This window comes from Trichosurus vulpecula, chromosome 3 (assembly GCF_011100635.1).
Source record: "Trichosurus vulpecula isolate mTriVul1 chromosome 3, mTriVul1.pri, whole genome shotgun sequence".
In the NCBI taxonomy this organism is placed as follows: Eukaryota; Metazoa; Chordata; class Mammalia; order Diprotodontia; family Phalangeridae; genus Trichosurus; species Trichosurus vulpecula.
In genome coordinates this window covers 372806922-372812109 of record NC_050575.1, presented here as the reverse complement: position 1 = coordinate 372812109, position 5188 = coordinate 372806922, and the positions used below count along the sequence as shown (strand labels likewise).

The 5188-nt window shown below is 44.4% G+C and overlaps 1 pseudogene; it reads right to left on the bottom strand.

Moving 5' to 3' along the window:
* Positions 1-1429: 1429 nt before the first annotated feature.
* LOC118842630 lies at positions 1430-3840 on the bottom strand (annotated as a pseudogene).
* Positions 3841-5188: the final 1348 nt, after the last annotated feature.

The following is a 5188-nucleotide window of genomic DNA, read 5'->3' as shown; positions in this document are numbered from 1 at the left end:
ATACAATATTAATACTCAAATAGATTTGTTATCTCATCTATGTGGCTATTTTTTAAAGATAAATTTATTTTTAGTTTTCAGCATTCATTTTCACAAGATTTTGAGTCATGAATTTTCTCCCCATCTCTCTCCCCTCCTCCACCCCAAGATGGCATGTATTCTTATTGCCTCTTTTCCCAGTCTGCCAGCCCTTCTATCACCCCACTCCCCACCTAAGCCCCTTTTCCCTTGCTTCCTTATAGGGCATGATAGATTTCTATATCCCATTTCCTGTATGTCTTATTTACCAGTGACAGGAAAAAACAACTTCCAACATTTGCTTCCAGAACACCAAGTTCTAAATTCTCTCCCCTCCTCAATGAGAAGGCAAGCAATTCAACATAGGTTATACATGTATTGTTATGCAAAACACTTCCATAATACTCATGTTGTGAAAAACTAATTATATTTCTCTAAACCTTATCCTGTCCCCCATGTATTCAATTTTCTCCTTTGACCCTGTCCCTTTTCAAAAGTTTTTGCTTCTGACTACATCCTCTTCTAATAAGTTCACTCTTCTATTACTTCCCCCCTCTTATCCACTTCCCCCTTACTTTTCTGTAGGGTAAGATACCCAATTGAGTGTGTATGTTATTCCCTCCTTAAGCCAAATCCAGTGAGAGTAAGTTTCACTGATTCTCTTTCACCTCCCATTCTTCCCTTCCACTATAACAGCTTTTTTTTCTCTTGCCTCTTTTTTTGTGAGATAATTTACCTGATTCTATCTCTCACTTTCTCCTTCTCCTAGTATATTTCTCTCTCACCCCTTAATTTTATTTTTTTTATCCTTGCAATTCAGCTTTATTTCAATAATCTAATAGAAAATAAAAATAAATAAGAAACAAGTAGGTGGGGAAGCCAGGCTGAGAAGGCCATTTCAGTACCAATCTAAGAAGGGACAAGGGCCAGGGACAGGATTGTAGGCTGTAAAATGTACAGGGGTAAAGGAATAGGCTTGGAATGTAGCAGATGGTTAAGGTCATGAGAAAAGCTTTGGTAGGTAATAGATACTAAAAGGAAGTGAAAACATGGGCAGAACCAAAAATCCAAAACATGCACCTAGGATGGATGCGAAGGTAGGGGAATGTAAGAACTGGAGGTAGGGAGAAGGTGGAGTAAGTGAGAATACCACATCCAAGCAGTTTGGAGGCAAAGATAACAAATGTGACATTTTGGGAAGCATTGTAGTATGTGCCTTGGAATGTACCATGTTGATGGGCTTGGAGGAATAAGGAAAACAAAAGGGGCTAAAGGTATTGTACCATAAATCTGAAATACCGAGTGGAACAAGGAAACCCACGACTTGACCAGCAAAGCCGGGGCAGAAGTCATGGGAAGGGAGGGAATGGAAGCGTTAAGGTGGTGGGAACAACACAAGGGGAGAACAAGTTCAAGGGCAGGGTGGGTGAAAGGTCAATCCTTGAACAGCCTGTTGGCCATGGGGTCGTTCATCATGAGTAATGTGTCGTCTAACATGGATCCTTCGGACTCGATGCTCTCGTACATCTTCATCTTCTCCCCGCCCAGCACCCCCTCATCCAGCAGCACCCCCAGTGGCCTTTAGGAGAGCAGGATCAGGCCCCCCGGGTGTCTCATAGATCAGAATGTTCAATGTTTCTTCAAAGATCCTTGCCTCTGGGAATTCTACCTTAGTTTGCTTCTAATCGGTGGCATAAACAATGGAGGTACAGCAGACTTCGGCAATCTTTCGGCCCTATCCATAAAAAGACCAGAACAGATCTCATCACCCAGTACACCTTTGAGAAAGAGCAGCCGCCCAGGGAAGGGCAATGCCAGCTTGTCGAACCGCTCAATGTTTTTTAGTAGGTTGTCTTCCGATGTGCTGGTGTAGGAATATTTGTTGTTACTTCAATGGTGCAGCAGCTTCACCACCAGCTTAGAGGTGCTAGCCAGAAGCTGCTGCTCTTCCCGTGGAGATGTCACCATGGGAGTAATGCAGAGTGGGGAAAGGCTCTCACTCTTTTGCTGTAGAGCCAACTGGCAATCTTCAGCTAGCCCCTGCACCAAGTAGTACCGTGCCTCACCCAACAGCTCACCCAGCTCCCGAGGGCCCTCTGGAAGAGACCATCCCGAAGGTAGTCCAGGATTGTCCCAAAACGACGCCCACTCTTGTCGATCAGCACTCAACCTTCGGAGTCTGTGAGCACCTCCATTCGGCCACTGAACATAGCTTTGAGCATGGTGTCCTGCTTGGTCAGGGTCTGCAGCGTGGTATAGTGGAGCGAGCCCCCCAGGTTCAGCTTCACATACTTGCTACTCGGACTTAGCTGCTTGAGGACGTAGGCTGCGCCCCCGCCTGCGTCCCGGGGGATGGGAGGTGTGGGCGGGAGAGACTCCCGGGGGCTCGGGAACCCCCAAGGAGGGAGCGGCCGGGGATCCTGCGCCCGTGGCCTGGCCGACATTCTGGCCACTCCTGCCCGAGGAGGCGGCGGCAGAAGCAAGATCACTCCGGTCCAGGCTCCAGGACGCTCCCCCCACTCCCCCGACCCCAGTCCTAGCTTCAACCTTGGACCCCGGTGTTCAGACCCCGCCCCTCTCCGCGAGTCCTTCAATTCCTCCCCCCGTCCCTACCCCCTCCCCCTCCTTCCCGCCCACCCTGCAATCCCCCGCCCCAACTCGGTTCTATTCAGCACCCAGACTGCTCCGCCGACCCGTCTCGGCAGCGCTGCCCGGAAGTTCCCTTAATTTTATTTTTTTAGGTATCATCACTTCATATTCAACTTACCCTCTACCCTCAGTCAATGTATATGTATATTTCCTTCAACTACCCTAATACTGAGAAAGGTCTCATGAGTTACAAATATGATCTTTCCGTGTAGGAATGTAAACAGTTCAAACTTTAGTAAGTCCCTTTTCTGTTTACCTTTTCATGCTTCTCTTGATTCTTGTAGTTGAAAGTCAAATTTTCTATTCAGCTCTGGTCTTTACATCAAGAATGCTTCATAGTCCTCTCATTGAAAATTCATTTTTCACCTGAAGTATTATACTCAGTTTTCCTGCGTGGGTTATTTTTGGTTTCAATCCTAGCTCTTTTGACCTCTGGAGTATCATATTCCAAGTCCTTTGATCCCTTAATGTAGAAGCTACTGGATCTTGTATTATCTTGATTATGTTTCCATAATTCTCAAATTGGTTCTTTCTAGCTGCTTGCAATATTTTCTCCTTGACCTGGGAACTCTGGAATTTGGCTACAATATTCATAGGAGTTTTCTTTTTGGGATCTTTTATTCAAGAAGTGATCAGTGGATTCTTTCAAATACTATATATTTACCCTCTTGTTCTAGACTACCAGGACATTTTTCCTTGATAATTTCTTGAAAGATGATGTCTAGGCTCTTTTTTTGATCATGGCTTTCAGGTAGTCCAATTGGTTTTATATTATCTCTCCTGGATCCATTTTCCAGGTCAGTGGTTTTTAAAGCAAGGTATTTCACATTGTTGCCTATTTTTTTCATTCTTTTGGTTCTGTTTTATAATTTCTTGATTTCTCATAAAGTCATTAGCTTCCTTTTGCTCCATTCTTATTTTTAAGGAATTATTTTCTTCAGTGAGCTTTTGGACTTCCTTTTCCATTTGGCTAATGATATTTTTTTAGGCATTCTTCTCATTGGCTTTTTGTACCTCTTTTGCCATTTGGGTTCATTTATTTTCTTCAGTATTTTGTGGGGGGTCTCTTGTTGACTCACTTTTCATGATTTTATTCCATCCCTCTCATTTATTTTCCTATTTTTCCTCTATTTCTCTTACTTGATTTTCAAAATCTTCTTGGGGCTCCTCCATGGCCCATGACCAATGCATATTTTTCTTGGAGGCTTTAGATGCAGGTTCTTTGACTTTGCTTCTTCTTGCTGTATATTTTCATCTTTATTACCAAAAAAAGATTCTATAGTATGAGGTTTTTTGTTTGTGTGTTTGTTTTCACACTTTCTGCTCATTTTCCCACCAATTACTTGACTTTTGAGCTCTTTGTTAATGTATAACTCTGCTTCCAGAGTGGAGAGTCCTCTGTCCCAAGCTTCAGGAGTTTTGCACTGCTGCTACTTGTAGGCACTTGTGAATTTTCAGTTCTTCTGAGGTGGTATGATCCAAAGAGAGGTGTTTGTTCCTCTACTGGCCTGCACTCTGGCCTGTGAATGATCTCAATCACTCTTTTCAGCCCTTGGAACTCCTAGGAGGACTCCCTCTGCATGGCCACCACAAGCTCTGCCCAAATACTTCTCCTTCTCACCCCTGGACTGCCACCCAGGACTGGGATCCAAATCCAAGCAGGGCAAAGCAAGAGAATTCTGCACTCCTGCTCTGATCAGCCACTTGATTTCCCCTACCATCTGTGGACCTGGAACTCTGGGAGCAGCAGCAGCAGCTGCTGCTGCTTCTGCTGCCACCACCTCTACCACTCTGGGGCTGGGACTGGACAACACCCTTCTCTCACCCAGGTCCAACAGAGTTTTTCTACTGACTTGCTAAGCTGTCTTTGGCATTTGTGTGTTGAGAAGTCTGGAAAATGTCAAAGCTCAGTAATTCAGTGCCCTGAGGCCTGCTCTTCCAGGTCTACTCCAGCCTGGTGTTTGCCAGGGGCAGCCCACTCTGGGCTGTGCTCTGCTCCCAGCACTGTGTAATAGACCCTTCCAAGGGACCATCTAGGCCATCTTGGGCTAGAGATTTGTTTCATTCTGTCATTTTATGAATTTGTTTGGAGTTATTTTTACAGGTGTGTGGAGGGATTTGATTGAGAGCTCAAGCAAATCCCTGCTTTTACTCCACCATCTTGACTCCACCCCCCCTTGTGGATATTACTTCTAGTGATTTACAAATCTACCCATCCACGTCTACCAGTAATGTGTATTACCTCTCCATGATCTGGAATGTTTATCCTTGGAATTTGTGTCACATCAAAAATGGGGATAATAATAGCACTTACCTTCAGCTGTTGTGAGAATCAAAGAGAAAGTATTTGCAAAACATTTAGCATGGTGCCTGGAATACAGTAGTTGCTAATTAAATGCTTGTTCTCTTGTTCACCAAGTATGCTGGGAACATGCCTTGATTTCTGTTGATACTGTGAGGAAACAAACTATGAAAAGGAGATATAATTTGGTTATCCCTCACTGTACTCATGATAATGAAT